This window comes from Bolinopsis microptera, chromosome 1, assembly GCF_026151205.1.
Source record: "Bolinopsis microptera isolate Bmic1 chromosome 1, MBARI_Bmic_1.0, whole genome shotgun sequence".
Lineage (NCBI taxonomy): Eukaryota > Metazoa > Ctenophora > Tentaculata > Lobata > Bolinopsidae > Bolinopsis > Bolinopsis microptera.
The window spans coordinates 1,587,725-1,602,930 of NC_087072.1; the positions used below are offsets into that span (position 1 = coordinate 1,587,725).

The 15,206-nt window shown below is 37.8% G+C and overlaps 2 protein-coding genes and 1 long non-coding RNA gene across 3 annotated transcripts in view; 2 read left to right on the forward strand and 1 right to left on the reverse strand.

Moving 5' to 3' along the window:
- The window catches only part of LOC134810948 (arrestin domain-containing protein A-like), a gene marked incomplete in the record, with an annotated part of 117,171 nt that overhangs the window by 54,055 nt on the left and 47,910 nt on the right, over nt 1-15,206 (reverse strand).
- Nucleotides 414-15,206, forward strand: part of LOC134810959 (insulin-induced gene 2 protein-like) — a 74,992-nt gene continuing 60,199 nt past the window's right edge. Inside the window, exon 1 of the mRNA XM_063817657.1 lies at nt 414-431. The gene's annotated coding sequence lies outside the window, so the exon portion shown is untranslated. The remainder of the gene's footprint in view (nt 432-15,206) is intronic.
- Nucleotides 3,433-3,975, forward strand: LOC134825520 (uncharacterized). Its single transcript, XR_010161561.1, has 3 exons — nt 3,433-3,513; nt 3,643-3,706; nt 3,891-3,975. It is a non-coding gene; the product is annotated as an uncharacterized LOC134825520 (long non-coding RNA).

The following is a 15,206-nucleotide window of genomic DNA, read 5'->3' on the forward strand; positions in this document are numbered from 1 at the left end:
TAGATGCTGTATAGCTAGCTGTAAAGTCTCCTTTTGTAGGTTTCCTCTTCTCGGGTAAGGCAGGTAAAACTTCTGGTAGTCTCTTGTAAGTTGTGTTCATTATCTGGAAAAGTGATAATTGTTAAGGAAAGGAACTCTATCAGCTTCAAATCAGTTATTAGCGGGTTCTCTGCTGATGTTCTTATAGTTGGAAAATATTTCAAGTACAATAATGCGAAAGTTATCATTATACAATATACATGGACGATTTCAATGTAGGTGAGTGATAGTGAAAGTGAGCTACCTTCAAGCGAGTACGTTGTCTGGAGTTGATAGCAAGGTGCTTACTACTCATCTCGTTTGGAGACTGGTACTTTCTTCTACTTTGTCTGAACCTGTGATATATATATTGCGTTAAATACTTTCAACACTACTATATAACAAATAATTTGAGCCTGAAGATGGCGTTGACGCCGAAAATTTGCCCTTACTCCTAACTTCCTTGTTTCACTTGTCCTTGTCTCTTCCAACCGGATATTATCCAACTATCAGTATTTAAATAGAGTCCACAAAATACTTCAGCCCCTCACCCCAATACTTAAATCCTCCGCTCATTGATTTCAAGCCAATAATTGAGCGATTATCTTCCTCGAAAATATCATAACTCAGATAATATGTTCCAAATACAAGCAAAATGACCTACTTTGATAATTGTGAAGATGTCACCGACCGAATCTTTGTCTTAGGAGTTTTAGACCAAAAATTGGAGAACTATCCTGTCGGATGGTTGTACATTATTATAGTCAGTGTTAGTTGTTAGTATTAATGAGCTACTAATTAACCATTTAATACACTAATTTAACTTGATCAGTAAAGAATTAAACTTAATCAGTGAAGGATGCAGGCTGGTGTATTTCTCAGTAGAGACTTCTAAAAATCTTTTAATAGTCCATAACATCTGATCTTTTTCTCAAACGGCACCTTGTTCTCCTTATTGTGCTAATTCCGGGAAGCATTCTCATGAATTTTGCTTAAGCGATTTCAATTAACTTACGTTTTATAAAGTTACACTTCCATTTTTTATCAATTATACCCATGGTTTTCCAGGCACTGTGTCCACGAGAGTTCAATTCAGCGATTCATATTGTTTAACTTTTTCTATTTTTGTTTTATGAAGTGATTGTGTCAACCCACCAAAATGAAAAGTCTTAAACGCAAATACAATGACGACTGAAATAACGACTGCCCTCCCATTGAGAGGCTCCCAACGCAACCGGCCACAAATTATGCTCGTGTATACGCGTAGTGTATCGTTTATACACTACACATAATACATAATTCACTACACATAATACATAATAAAGCCAGTAGTTAGTCTAATGATGCGTAAAGCACAACATCTTTCGTCATAATATCATTATTTCGTAGTCCAGTGTAAAATATTGCATCATAAACTTTGTTTAGATAAATTATTGATGTCATATGTTTTTCAATATGCGTTGCGAGCTCCCAAAAGGGTTTATATTTTAAGTAGACCATTTGAAAACATCTTTTACTGCGGACTGCCGTCTGCCACATATATACAGTTAGCTTACTTTGAATTCTTTCATAATTTTATATTTAGTGTTTACCGTGACTTATGTTACACTCAGTAGGCACCAATGTTTTGGATCAGCCGAAATAGATTTAACAAATGTTTTTTAACAAAAATTACATCAGATGGCAAGATTGATAAAGAAATAAGTGTCAGGATTAGAAAAGCAACCGGAGCTTTTAACCAACTCAACAACATTTGGAAGAATAAGAACATAAGCATTAACAACAAAGTGCGAATCTACATCGCAGCTGTTCTTACCATTCTGACCTATGGATGTGAGATATGGAACACGACTCAAGTGCAGACAAGAAGATTGGAGTCTTTCCATCAGTAGGTACTGCTTAAGAAGAATCCCGAGAGTGAGGTGGTTCCATCGAGTAAGTAATGAGGATGTTTTAAGAAGGGCATCAATAACTGCTCTTGCTGACATAATAACAACAAAACGGCTGCGTTGGTTTGGACATGTCAGTAGAAATAGAATGCCTGAAGATCGGTTACCCAACTATTTACTCGAATGGAAACCCAAGCATGGGAAGAGATCAAGAGACAGGCCTAGGAAGAGCTTAAATGATGTATTTATTGAGGATGCTGAGCAGAGATTGGATCGTAATGGACTCACGATTCATGATTGTATAAGAAGATTAGCTGCAGACCGAAAGGGATGGAGAAATGTTACCCGCCGAAGTTGTATAATACAAAATAATGACGCAGTCGACGCAGACTAATCCTTTTGGATGGAGATCTCGCCATGTAACATGTATGTATGTAGGCAGTAGGCACCAATGTTTTGGATCAGCCGAAATAGATTTAACAAATGGTTTGCACAAGTTTTTCTCACTCTGGAATCTAGCTGCAGTCTGGTGGTGTTGAGTTTCATGAATATTTCTCTAACCTTCATAATTACTAAGTCATGCTGAATTGCTTCATTGCAGATATTTTGGTCTTGTGTAATGTGTAAATGTAATTTACAAATTTAATTTACAAATTGTAAAATAGTAACATTTATTTGAATTTTGACTTGAAACTAGACCGAGTTACATTATTTTACCAGCTAGCCAGCGCAGCGGTAATTATTTTTCTTGGTAACCCTACACCTAAAATATGTACTTCCTTCATGTTGTAGGACTAGGCGATGACGTTCTGAACATGCTGTAGTTTTGAACTTTTATTGATGATTTGCCACATCGACTGTGTTTCGTTTTCCGTGTAAGCCTGTACTTAATACTTTAATAGTACCATTCCAGATTGGAGCAAGTTAACCGGTCTTGTCCCTTGTTTAGTCATTAACCAGGCTGGTACTGGCGACTGATTGCTGATACGTCATTCTTGTATTTTTAAAACTTATATCATATATTGCATTATTGACAAACATTCTTACTTATTACACTCCACACCTGGTGTATTAATATTATACACTCCGTGGTATTTAATTGAAACTTAATCTCACGCTAGATTTTCACTCACTATACATTTTGTACTATAGCTTCCAGAATTTTCAGTCTGGCTTTTAGTTTGGGTTGTATTGTGTTTGTTTGAGAGTTTGGAAGTCTTTAGACTGTTCATGGTTTACTCGAATTATTCAGTTATGAGCTCAAGGATAAATACACCACCAGCTTGCTTGTACTTGGTGCTATGCACTTACAGCACGGAGATCGAACTCCTAATCTCTCAGTTGTAAAATCCCATTCACGCCAACAGACCACTGTCCACCAAGCCCGACGGCATTCCACATTTATGACAATATAATAAATCTTGGTAATAATTAGTAATTATTACGAATATCAATTATTATCAAAAATTGATTTTAATTTCAATATCATTGAGTTTTACAATACACCAATATTCAGTGTCTAGTGTTTATATATGAGACAATTGAAGTGATATGTGACTCAGTTTAGTGCAACGTGGAGTCGTTAAATCAGCTACCCAAAACACAGGTTAACATATTTTTAGTTAATTACTGACAGTAATCAGCATGTAGTGGCATCTGATTGAATATGTAAAAAATATGCTATTCCTATCCGTTCTAATTGCCTTGCTGTCAAAGATAACGTAGGCATTTTCAGAAATCGACATACAGAGAATAATGTTAAATCGAAGAACAAAAGCCGATTACATCAGCAAATAAAGGTAAGAAAAGAATATATTGGACAAAAAAGATGCGTGACACATGACTGACATGTCCCACACTGACATGTCCCACACTGATATGCCCCACACTGACATGTCCCACACTGACATGTCCCACACTGATATCACAGTATTTTTTAACACAAATAATAAAATTACAAATGGTGACAATCAACTGTTTCAGATAAAGTTCTCTTCAAAAACGATGTCGGAAAAAGATCTATCAATATCTGGATCAGTTGCTATCACGATTTGCTATGGTATCGTCGGTGCATTTTTTATGTTAAACTTTTTGTCAAGAAGAAGATATAACTACTCTTTACTCAAAAAGAAGATTTATGAAATCCGGTTAATTATCACAAATGCAAAACGAAAATACATCGATGATTGGTTGACAAAGCTGAAGAGAGACGGTGAAGATATCCGTGCAAACTACCTCCCATCATCGGAACCACTACCAAAAGATCAGCCATATAAGTACTACCCTATCATGATCCCACCAACACCTCTCTCACAGTATGTTGACAGAATGAATATGAAACTTCTAAATGAACTGAAGAAAAAGGATAGGGTAAAGTACGATGGTATCATAAAACAACGATTAGATTCCAAGGACGGTTACGAGGCCGAAGTGAAAGTTTTTCGGGCCCTTGAAAGATTGAAACTGAACGAGAACATGATATTCGTTCTGCATAGTTTAAAGTACAGTGATCAGAGGGATTATCATTATTTTGTTGGAGAAGTACAACAAGGAGAGTGCGATTTTATCATAATGGGAAGGAACTATTTCGTCATCATAGAAGTTAAGAAAAATCATGCAGACGTGAAAAACGCTATGGATCAAGCTAAACGAACTGAGAAGCTTATTGCAGGCATTATGGCTCAAATTACTGATAAAGTAAAACCTCAGATTTTGAACTTCGCTGCATGTCCCTTCTTCGCAGGTGTGAAAGATGTAAAAAATGCAAGAGTTATAACAAAAGAAGATCTAAAAGATGACAGGAGCTTTTATTCATGGTGGGAAAAAAACGTTATCGACAACGTAGATCAGCAAACTTCTTCTACGTATTATGAAGAAACTCGAGACATTCTTATCGCGTTGTGGGCCATGAATAAAAACAATAAATGTGAGAAAGAAAGGTGCTCCTTGGAGTGGAACGTACTGAAGATTGATAAGGAACTAAAAGATGGCCTGATCACATTTGAGCCGAAAAAAGACAAGGGGACAGCAAGCCTAGATGTTGTTGAAGCACCCGAGGTAATCAGAAAATATTGTGGAGTTAAGTACCTGACAACAGAGCAAAATAAAGTATGGCAACGTTTCAGTTTTCTAAAATACAAAACAGAGCAAAATAAGGTATTTCAGTGTCTCGGTTTACAAAAATACAACGTATTTGAACGCTCACTAAGATACAAAATAGATCATCAAGATAGGGTATCTGAATTTGTATTAAGAATATACGAAGAGAGGATACTAGGATCAAATCGTGAAGATGAGTTATATGAACGTTTACTAAGATGCAAAACAGAAGAAGATAAGGTATTTGAATGTTTTCTAAGATACAAAACAGAAGAAGATAAGGCATTTGAACGTTTACAAAGTTCTGATACACTGATATCCCGTACAACCATTAACGACAAATTTAGAAATGAGTTTGAAGTTTTGCTTAAACTCAAAACAGAGAAAGATTTGGTATTTGAACGTTTGCATGGATACCGAACAGATAGAAAAAATGAGTTATTTGAACGGTTACTAAGATACAAAACAGAAAAAGAAAGTTCTCTGAGAGACCACACAGAGGAAGATGAATTATATGAACGTTTACTAAGATACAAAACAGGGGAAGATAAGGTATTTGGATGGTTTCTAAGATACAAAACAGAAGAAGATAAGGTATTTGAATGTTTTCTAAGATACAAAACAGAAGAAGATAAGGTATTTGAACGTTTCCTAAGTTCTGATACACTGATACTCCTTACTGATATTCCTTACTACGACAAATTTAGAAATGAGTTTGAAGTTTTGCTAAAACTCAAAACAGAGAAAGATTTGGTATTTGAACGTTTGCAAAAAGACAAAACAGAGGAAGATAAGGTATTTAAACCTTTACTAAGAGACAAAACAGAGTTATTTCAACATGCATTAAGATCCCACATACCATTTCTAGTATGGATTGATGGACCAGCTGGGAGTGGGAAAACTGTGCTTCTGGCAGGGAGACTGCTACAACTAGCTCTGCAATTAGATACAGTACAGAGAAGAAGTGTTGTTTTCAAATTCATTGAAGGAAACAGCGACACTGACTCTACAGAAGGAGAAGAACACCTTACAATATATCAAAGAGCATGTCAGGAAGCAGGCGTGGATGTCAAGCTTATCTTTCCTTCTAACTCTGGAGAAATACATTCATTGGCAGAGCAGATAATGAACAGTAATAAAACTGTAACAATTATAGAGTTGAAATATGTTGATATCAAATATCTGAAATATACATTTGCTAATCTTGAGTGCTTTGAGTCGAATGTGATTATAGATGATTTTCAGTGCCTGTTACGTTGGTATGGCAAAGCTGATATCGGTGACCTGCTGAATAAACTGAACAGATTTTATAGAGTTTCAGGGTTTAGTCTGCTAATAGCATGTGATTTAGGACAGTGGTATTGGCGTGACAGAGAATATATTGAAAGTGTAAGAAATTGCATTGAAAGGTATTGGACTTTTGGAAAACAAGAGTTAAAAAAGAATCTTAGGAACACTTGTGATATATCAGATGTTTTATCCGTTTTTAGAGATAAATACATAGAATCTGCGCTAGACTGTGACATGTTACCCAAGCAACTTCCGGGTCATTTCATCCGTGGCCCACTAACTGAATTTCATATATTTGAAAAGTTTGATCGTGATTTAATCACGATTAAATTTAATCAAGAATTGATGAAGTTATGCAGAATTAACGATTCAGATAATTCTAAATATGGGACTGTAGTTTACAATGATGTTAACGAAGCACTAATTGAAAGCATATCGGAGGTGAATAAAGAAAAGATAAAGGTGTGTCACTGTTCACAAATCAACTCAGCTGAATGGCCGGCTGTTCTTGTGTTACATAATATATGGGGCGTTAACTTAGTTAGTTACCGTAACTATGAGAAAGAGGACTTTACTCAACTTTATCTTATGATATCGCGAGCTCGGGTAAAGTGTTCCGTTTTGATGTATAAAGGAGGAAGGCGAAAGAAAGAGAAATCTTATTCAAGACCGATGAATACAATGTTACTATTGCTTGAAAAAATAGAACCTTTAGCTCGTGTTATCAAATATTAGATTTCTTTCTTATTTGCTAACAGTGCATGGGAGCCCTTCAGAACAGAGACCGGGACATTCTGGCCGTAGGATACTAAAGACTTCAGAGTTCAGGGTCCATACCTTTAAACATTTTTTCTCGATGTTCAAGAACATCAAATATACGAACATTCATAACATACATGAACAACTTCTGAAGCTGTTGCATGTTCGATCAAGACTAAAAACCTGCAGGCAGTGTTGATCTGAGACCGATGAAAGTGACATTAGCTTGTGCGGCATCTGCAGTGAAATTGGTCCTTTCTCGAGCAAGTAATCTAAAGAAATCTCAATCAGCCATGAAATGTACCACAGTTGGTTACATCACAACTGACAGAAACAAAGAGGAGAGAGCAGCTCATCAGAAACCTTTTCTCAAAATAAAGGATATGATCATTGCTGAGCCAAAAAAGTATCACTATCTTAGGCAAGATTCTAAATATAGATAAGACAGTAACTGTCACCAAGATAGTATTAGTCACCAAGGTGTAACAATCAGCGCATTGGTTATCTATAGTACTTTGTTTTGATTGTATGCAAGCATGTAAAACTGTTAACTGATTCGTAAATTTGATGATTTTTTGTGAAAACTTTTTTAAATGAGGAACTTTTTTGTGAGTCTTAAAACTGCAACCGTGATTGTAACTCAGGTATGTGATGACTTGTGGATCGCACATCGCTGAATAGCAATCGCGAAGCAGGTTTCACCCAGGTCAGGTTTGTCTAGGCTATTCTCTGAGGGCACACTGTGTTTATGTTTTGTGTTGTGTGCCAAGGTACATCGTTTGATTTTGGATATTTTCGTATGTCTTACAGTTACGGGTATCAATATCTATCATATATATTCTATGCAATTCAATTATTTTTCGAGTAAACATTAATCGGGGAACCAAAACCCGATTCCCAATCAATCAGGAATAATATAATTTTTAATTGTCGGTGGAATCCAAATTTTTGATGGTTAAAAAGGGGGCATAATAGTAGTATAGGGAGTATAATTATAGGTCACTATAGGTGATATAAGAGCAACAGTCGTGCTTTTCAGCACTGTGAATCCCCTGTAAGAAAATGAATTATGTTCAATCCCCTGTTAAAGAGTGAGTTACCTTATCGGACCTTATTTGGACGGACATTACTTGAACGCTGGAGGCCCTAGCGTTCATCTTAATGTCCGTTCAAATAAAGTCCGTTCAATTAATGTCCGTCCAAGTTAAAGTCCGTTGAAATTTTTTCAAACATTTTTCCATTTCGAACTTTTTGTCCAGAATATGACAACTATGAGAACTTTATTGTGCCGTAAGTTAACGACGGAAAGGTTCTCCTTGGTCTGCCGGAGGCACAGAAAACTTTACTAGTATATGATGTTTTCAAGGGTCACTTGGCGGAAAAATTCAACGAAATTATGGCACTCAGAAGAAATGAACTAGTCCCCGCCAACATGACAAACTTGTTCCAGCCTCTAGATATTACGGTAAAATCGTGTTTCCAAGGACATTGTCCGACGTTGTTATAGTTCATATTACTCAGGGGAGGTAATGGAACAGTGCTAGGAAAGCTCCACGTGATGTTAAGGTTAACCTAAAGTTGTCTAAGATAAAACCACTTCACGCCGAATGGCTTGTAAAAGTTAACACTGAAATGCAGGACCAGGGTAGTTTGATAAAAAAAGGTTTCCATAAAGCTAGAAATCACTGATGCTTTAAGCATGGACTATTTCATGCACGAAAACCCATTTGATGAAGATGATATGTGATATTAGACACTGATCATGTACACATGTTTTAAGAGTTTTACTGCTTAATGACTGCTTTTCTTACTTACTGTATAAAAAATGGATTTAAAAATCATTTACTGAAATTAAAAAACGTCAAAAAATTGAAAAAAATTCGGATTTTTGATGGTTTTGAATGCCTTCGAGCGTTCATATTAATGTCCGTTCATAATTATGTCCGTTCATGTAATGTCCGTCCAAATAAGGTCCGATAAGGTAGGTTGAATCCCCTGTTAGAGACTGAGTTATGTTGAATCCCCTGTTAGAGAGTGAGTTATGTTGAATCCCCTGTAAGAAAATGAATTATGTTGAATCCCCTGTTAGAGAGTGAGTTATGTTGAATCCCCTGTAAGAGAGTGAGTTATGTTGAATCCCCTGTTAGAGAGTGAGTTATGTTGAACCCCCTGTAAGAGAGTGAGTTATGTTGAATCCCCTGTTAGAGAGTGAGTTATGTTGAATCCCCTGTTAGAGAGTGAGTTATGTTGAATCCCCTGTTAGAGAGTGAGTTATGTTGAACCCCCTGTTAGAGAGTGAGTTATGTTGAATCCCCTGTTAGAGAGTGAGTTATGTTAAATCTCCTGTTAGAGAGTGAGTTATTTTGAATCCCCTGTTAGAGAGTGAGTTATGTTGAATCCCCTGTTAGAGAGTGAGTTATGTTAAATCCCTCTGAACACAAATTTGACAGATTGGATGAAATTTTCTACCAGAAACCAATAAGTTAGTTAGTTGACGATGGTATGAAACCAATTAGAGGTACTAGAAGTCAAAATCCGGGAAAAATTGTAAAATTGTATTTGAGGACCGAAATTTTACAGTTTTGACTGAATTTTTCGCCTGTAACCAATTAGTCAGTCAACTTTAAATGGCAAATGACACGATTTAGGTGGTGGAAGTTTGATTTCGGTCGGAGAAAGCTCACAGCAGAAGGATTAACAAAACGAAAATCTGTATTTTCCAAACTCTGTCCCATTTTCAAATATGAAAATAGTAGTATACATATTCATACACCTGGCCGGCAATCACCTAGGTGTGAACTGCCCCCGGGGCCTCCCCCGGGCTGAGCTGCCCCCGGGAGCTGCCCCGGGGAGCTGGGGAACTGGGCTGCCCCGGGGAGCTGGGGAACTGGGCTGCCCCGGGGAGCTGGGGAACTGGGCTGCCCCGGGGAGCTGGAGAACTGGGCTGCCCCGGGAACCTCACCAGGGGCAAATAATCGCAACAACAATCACCACAGCAATAGCCCGGGAATTCCCCGGAACGGGCTCTCTGTGAGCCAGGTGTGAAATATCCTCGTAACAGGCTCCGGGGACCCTCGATAGATTAATCGTTCATTTGTTGTTGAGTTCGATTGTTTAGTTTCACACCTTACTCTCGGACTGGAACAAGACATCTCAGATGTAAGTATATTTTTATTTTGTAGCGAATATTCTGTCCACGGGGCACACAAAACTGTCCCGGGCCCTTGTTCCTAAGATCCGCAAGTCCGGTGTGATCTTTCTTAGAGCACGAAGACTTTTATTGCAATAAATCCCTCGGTGTGAACCCGACCCTCCCAGAGCAATAGGTCCCGCAATTTGCAGCTAGTACTTGCTATATCAAACTTTGCCTCATCCCTTGTAATATGAACATGAATTTGCAGCAACTACTTAGTAAAACCAAATGTTTTCAGAATACTCAAGTATCTCTGTGGTTTTAGACAGCAACATGCAACAGTCATCCTATCTAGATAGAATTAACAACTCCACTGTTTAAACACATGGTAATACATGAGAACATTTTTCGTTCACCTAGCTGCTCACGAGAACAAGGTGTAAACTTGACATGTTAGTAACATTTTCTTCATATCAACTTGTAAAAATCCTGCAACAGTATGTGAACATATATGCTCACTATAAATTCTCCATCACGCTCTAATTCTCCATCAGTTCCTATACAGCTTGTTCTGTCTCACGCTCTAATTCTCCATCAGTTCCTATACAGCTTGTTCTGTCTCACGCTCTAATTCTCCATCAGTTCCTATACAGCTTGTTCTGTCTCACGCTCTAATTCTCCATCAGTTCCTATACAGCTTGTTCTGTCTCACGCTCTAATTCTCCATCAGTTCCTATACAACTTGTTCTGTCTCTGCTTGTTCTGTCTCTGCTTAATATGTCAAAAAGACCCGAACCACACCCGATACGAGAGTTAGTTTACCTTTTCATTGACCTTTTTAATTATGTTTCGAAATTGTATGAACCTCACTGTTAATTTATCCACTTGATTTTATTATCACCGATTTTTTAAAAAGTAGGTGCGCAGACCACAAAGAAAGCTGCAAGCGAAAACATATCAAAGTACTAAAGGAGTCGGGTCGTGGGTGGCCCTGTTGGTGTCCGTAAGTATTTACACATGTTTACAACTTCTTATCTAAGGTATTAATTTCAATACTTTTAAAACAACTAGCTCTCCGTCAAATGAAGTAATACTCATTGATCTATGTTTTTAAACTTAGATTTGTATTACTTCATTTGACGGAGAGTTAGTTGTAAAAAACCATTTCAGTGAGCGGACCACCGACACTGGAGAACCAACTTTGAAGATACCGAGAATCCCGTAAGTAGCTTTGACCAAAAAATTTACTACAATTATTTCTAACTCAAATATAACGGCACCAAAATAGAGCCATAATGATCAAATAATAATTTTTTCAGGGTAACCTCAGCACCCGACGTGGCCGAAGACTTCGATGAGCTCGAGGAACTCTTGAGTAGTGTGTCAAGGTGAGACTATTTAGAACTCTAAAATGATACCGACCACTTCCAAATACTAAACAACTTTCAAAGTGTAGGTGCTCTATCTAGATTAAAGAGATTCAAAACTGAGGCTTTATCTCAACTCATATATCTTCAGCGAGATCCAGAAGGGGGAGTGTTCAATAAAACCAAAACCCCTACCACCCGTAAGTTTTCATACCGTTTAATATTTAATTTTTACAAGGTAAACACCTTAACATATATTTTTATAAATAGAAAATTAGCGTATAGAGTATCAACATTACACAAAACAATTTCATGATAACTGTCTACCTCAACATGTTTCCGTATTATTAAGGAATAAAATTTATGTAAACCGTATACATCTTACAAATATTTATGGAAACGCTTAGCAAGCAGTCTCTTGGGTATCTTAGACTTTTTCACCAAATCTAAAACAGTCTTATAACCCTTTGGTGGTCTTTTTCGCCCATCTACTAGTCCATAAACTACCTCATCAAAGTGAATTTCGGGATAGTTCCTTGGACCGTGGGATAGAGTTCCATCCTTTGCTCTGTACAGTTTCATGGCTGCGAAATAATCCAACAATGTTTTACATCGTTTAGGGCTTTTACTGAGCTGTGGAACATCTAACGATTTATATGCAATAACATCACTAGGAACTATAACCTTGATAGTTTCCAAGTTTTTATCTACAGGAACAAGCTTATATTCTGTCATTGTCTATGTGATCAGTGAAACAGTCTACTTAAATAGCAGAGATTATACTAGCAACAACCAGTAAAATGAAACGTAAGATCTTTGAAATTCCTTCTCCCTGGTGTCTAAAAGTTACTCTCTAAAGAACAGCAAGGATCCTTAAGTTAAGGAGGTCTACGAGCACAGGGCCAAGAAACAAGAAGGGAGCAGTCGGTGGGGTTACACTAATGAGCTGAGTACTAGAGAAAGAGATCTTTACTTCAGAGAGTTAGTAGGGGTAACAGTGCAAGGCAGGATGGGCCTGGGATCCAAGAGGAGTGTAGCCAGTGAAAAGGAAAAACTGGAAGAACTGGTATCCCACATCTCAGAGCAGGATATCCTGTTGACACTGGTAGACAAGAGAGTTCAAGGACAATTCTTAACATGGGAAAACACCATGCAGCTAGACCTAGGTTGGAACAACCTTATTTACAACTACAAGATGAGCCCTGCTCTTCTTAAGTTCCACCTCAATGCAACCCATGACGTTGCAAATACTCCAGCAAACATGAGCCTGTGGAACTATGCTGACACAGGACACTGTCCACTTTGCGGATGGAGACACTGCAACATTAGGCACATTTTGGTAGCTTGCAACTTCTCGCTGAACAACAAACGATACAATTGGAGGCATGACAACGTGCTGCGGGGACAGCGGGTCATTGCAAAATCCCTACTGGATCAAATGGAGAAGTTCAACAACAAAGACTTTGAACTTGAAGTTCAGGACTGGACAGGCTTCATATCAAGTCATCTATCAGCTGTTACCAAAAACCAAAGACGAAGATGAAAAGAGAGAGCCCTTTTGAGAAAGACCAAGATGGGCAGATTATCTGGGACGAAGATGACCTCCCAGCATAGTTCCCCCAGCACATCTACGGAACTGCAGAACGTCCTGATATTGTAGTCTGGTCTGATAAAGGAAAGGTGGTCATATTAGTAGAATTGACAGTTGGTGACGAGAGTAACTTTAGTGACCAAGTAGAACGTAAACAAGCACGTTACAACAGAGAGCTTATTCCTGGGCTGCATGGCAGTGGTCGGAAAGCTCAGCTTTTTACGGTAGAGGTTGGGTGTAGAGGCTTCTGGCATCATACCTTACCAGCCCTACTATATATACTAAACTACTTTGGTGTTACAAAGAGAGTAAAGAAAGCAGTGTTCCAAGAGGCGGCTTTGGTTGCTCTCAGATGTTCCTATGCAATCTGGTTAGCAAGAGAAAACAAGAAGTGGAGTCCCTGCTACAACATCGCACAAAGACCCACTGTTCTACCATCAACTGAGTGAGCTGAGTGTTGGGCCCTTAAAACATTGTTTAAAGCCACACCTGGAATCTCAAGTACCAGGATCAGAGATGGAAGCTAAGCAGATACATAGATGGAGTTGCTATCGAAAGATATAGAACTCAGGTATCCAACATCGTACCTTGATTATATTGTGGTATTTTCTTTCTTAACACTTACTGATGTGATACACTACCTTAAGCCTGCGCTACACATAGCTATTGCGTCAAAACTACACTACCGTAATCATTTGGAAACCCCCCTAGCTCAGCTAGCTGATTATGTAATATGTAAACGACCCCTTATGCTAATTTGTAGTTGATCCTAGCTAGCGCTAGCCGACGAGTAATACTTCACATAGCCATTATATGTGTATACCGATACGCGTACTGCCTTCGGCGGTCGCGCGCTACTGCAAGCGAGAGGGCTCTGGTTAGAGCAAACTTCTTAGTAATATCGCAAACATTTAAAACCGATACTTAGGGATAGTTAGCGCTGGCCAACGCTTACCTGGGGACCCCAGGCTATCATGTTCATAAACACAGAAAATAGGAATTAGGCCGAATGACAGGTTGAGCTCCGCCTAGCTAGTAAGCCAACGCTAGCTGACGATTGTAATTTATGTTTATAACCGTACATTTACAAATATATGCGCACCGAGTTGGACTTGGATTTGAAAAAAATATTTCCAATTTTAAGATTATCACCCGTTAACTTACAATGGTTTTGCAGCCGTACAAAACGGTTTTACATAAACCCTAATCCCAATTCAATCCTAACGACCTAACCCTAACCATAACCCCGAAGCTATCCATAACCCTTACCACAACCCTAACCCTAACCCGAACCCTAAACAATCGAATTCATGTTTTACTAACCTGTCACGTGACCAAAACGGTTTTTTGCCCATAACTCTCCAGGGAAACAATTTTACCCTACGTACTCATGGGGGTGATTCGGAATCAGCGTCCAAAATACTTATACACCGATTTAGATCAAATTCATACCCAAAGGGCCTTTTCACAAGAATTTTCTTAAAATTTTGGCGAGCGATTTAGTAGGAGCTGTTGACATGACTCCAGCTCCATTAAATTAATTAATTACCACTCGAAGTGTGCAAAAACAATAAAAATTGTGTCAAATATTTAGTGGAAATCTTTTTTTTTTAATTTAATATGTTTTACAAATGTTCAATTCTCGGTTTTTTTGTTTTGGATATCTTCGTTAAGTGAAATTTCTATAAACTTTAAGCTAGAGCTTATGTTTGAATTGATTGACGATGTCAACCCTTCCAGATCGAATTGCTCTACGGAACAACGATCTCGTGATAAACGGATTAAACGGATTAAAACGGAAGGGGGAGTGTTCAATAAAACCAAAACCCCTACCACCCGTAAGTTTTCATACCGTTTAATATTTAATTTTTACAAGGTAAACACCTTAACATATATTTTTATAAATAGAAAATTAGCGTATAGAGTATCAACATTACACAAAACAATTTCATGATAACTGTCTACCTCAACATGTTTCCGTATTATTAAGGAATAAAATTTATGTAAACCGTATACATCTTACAAATATTTATGGAAACGCTTAGCAAGCAGTCTCTTGG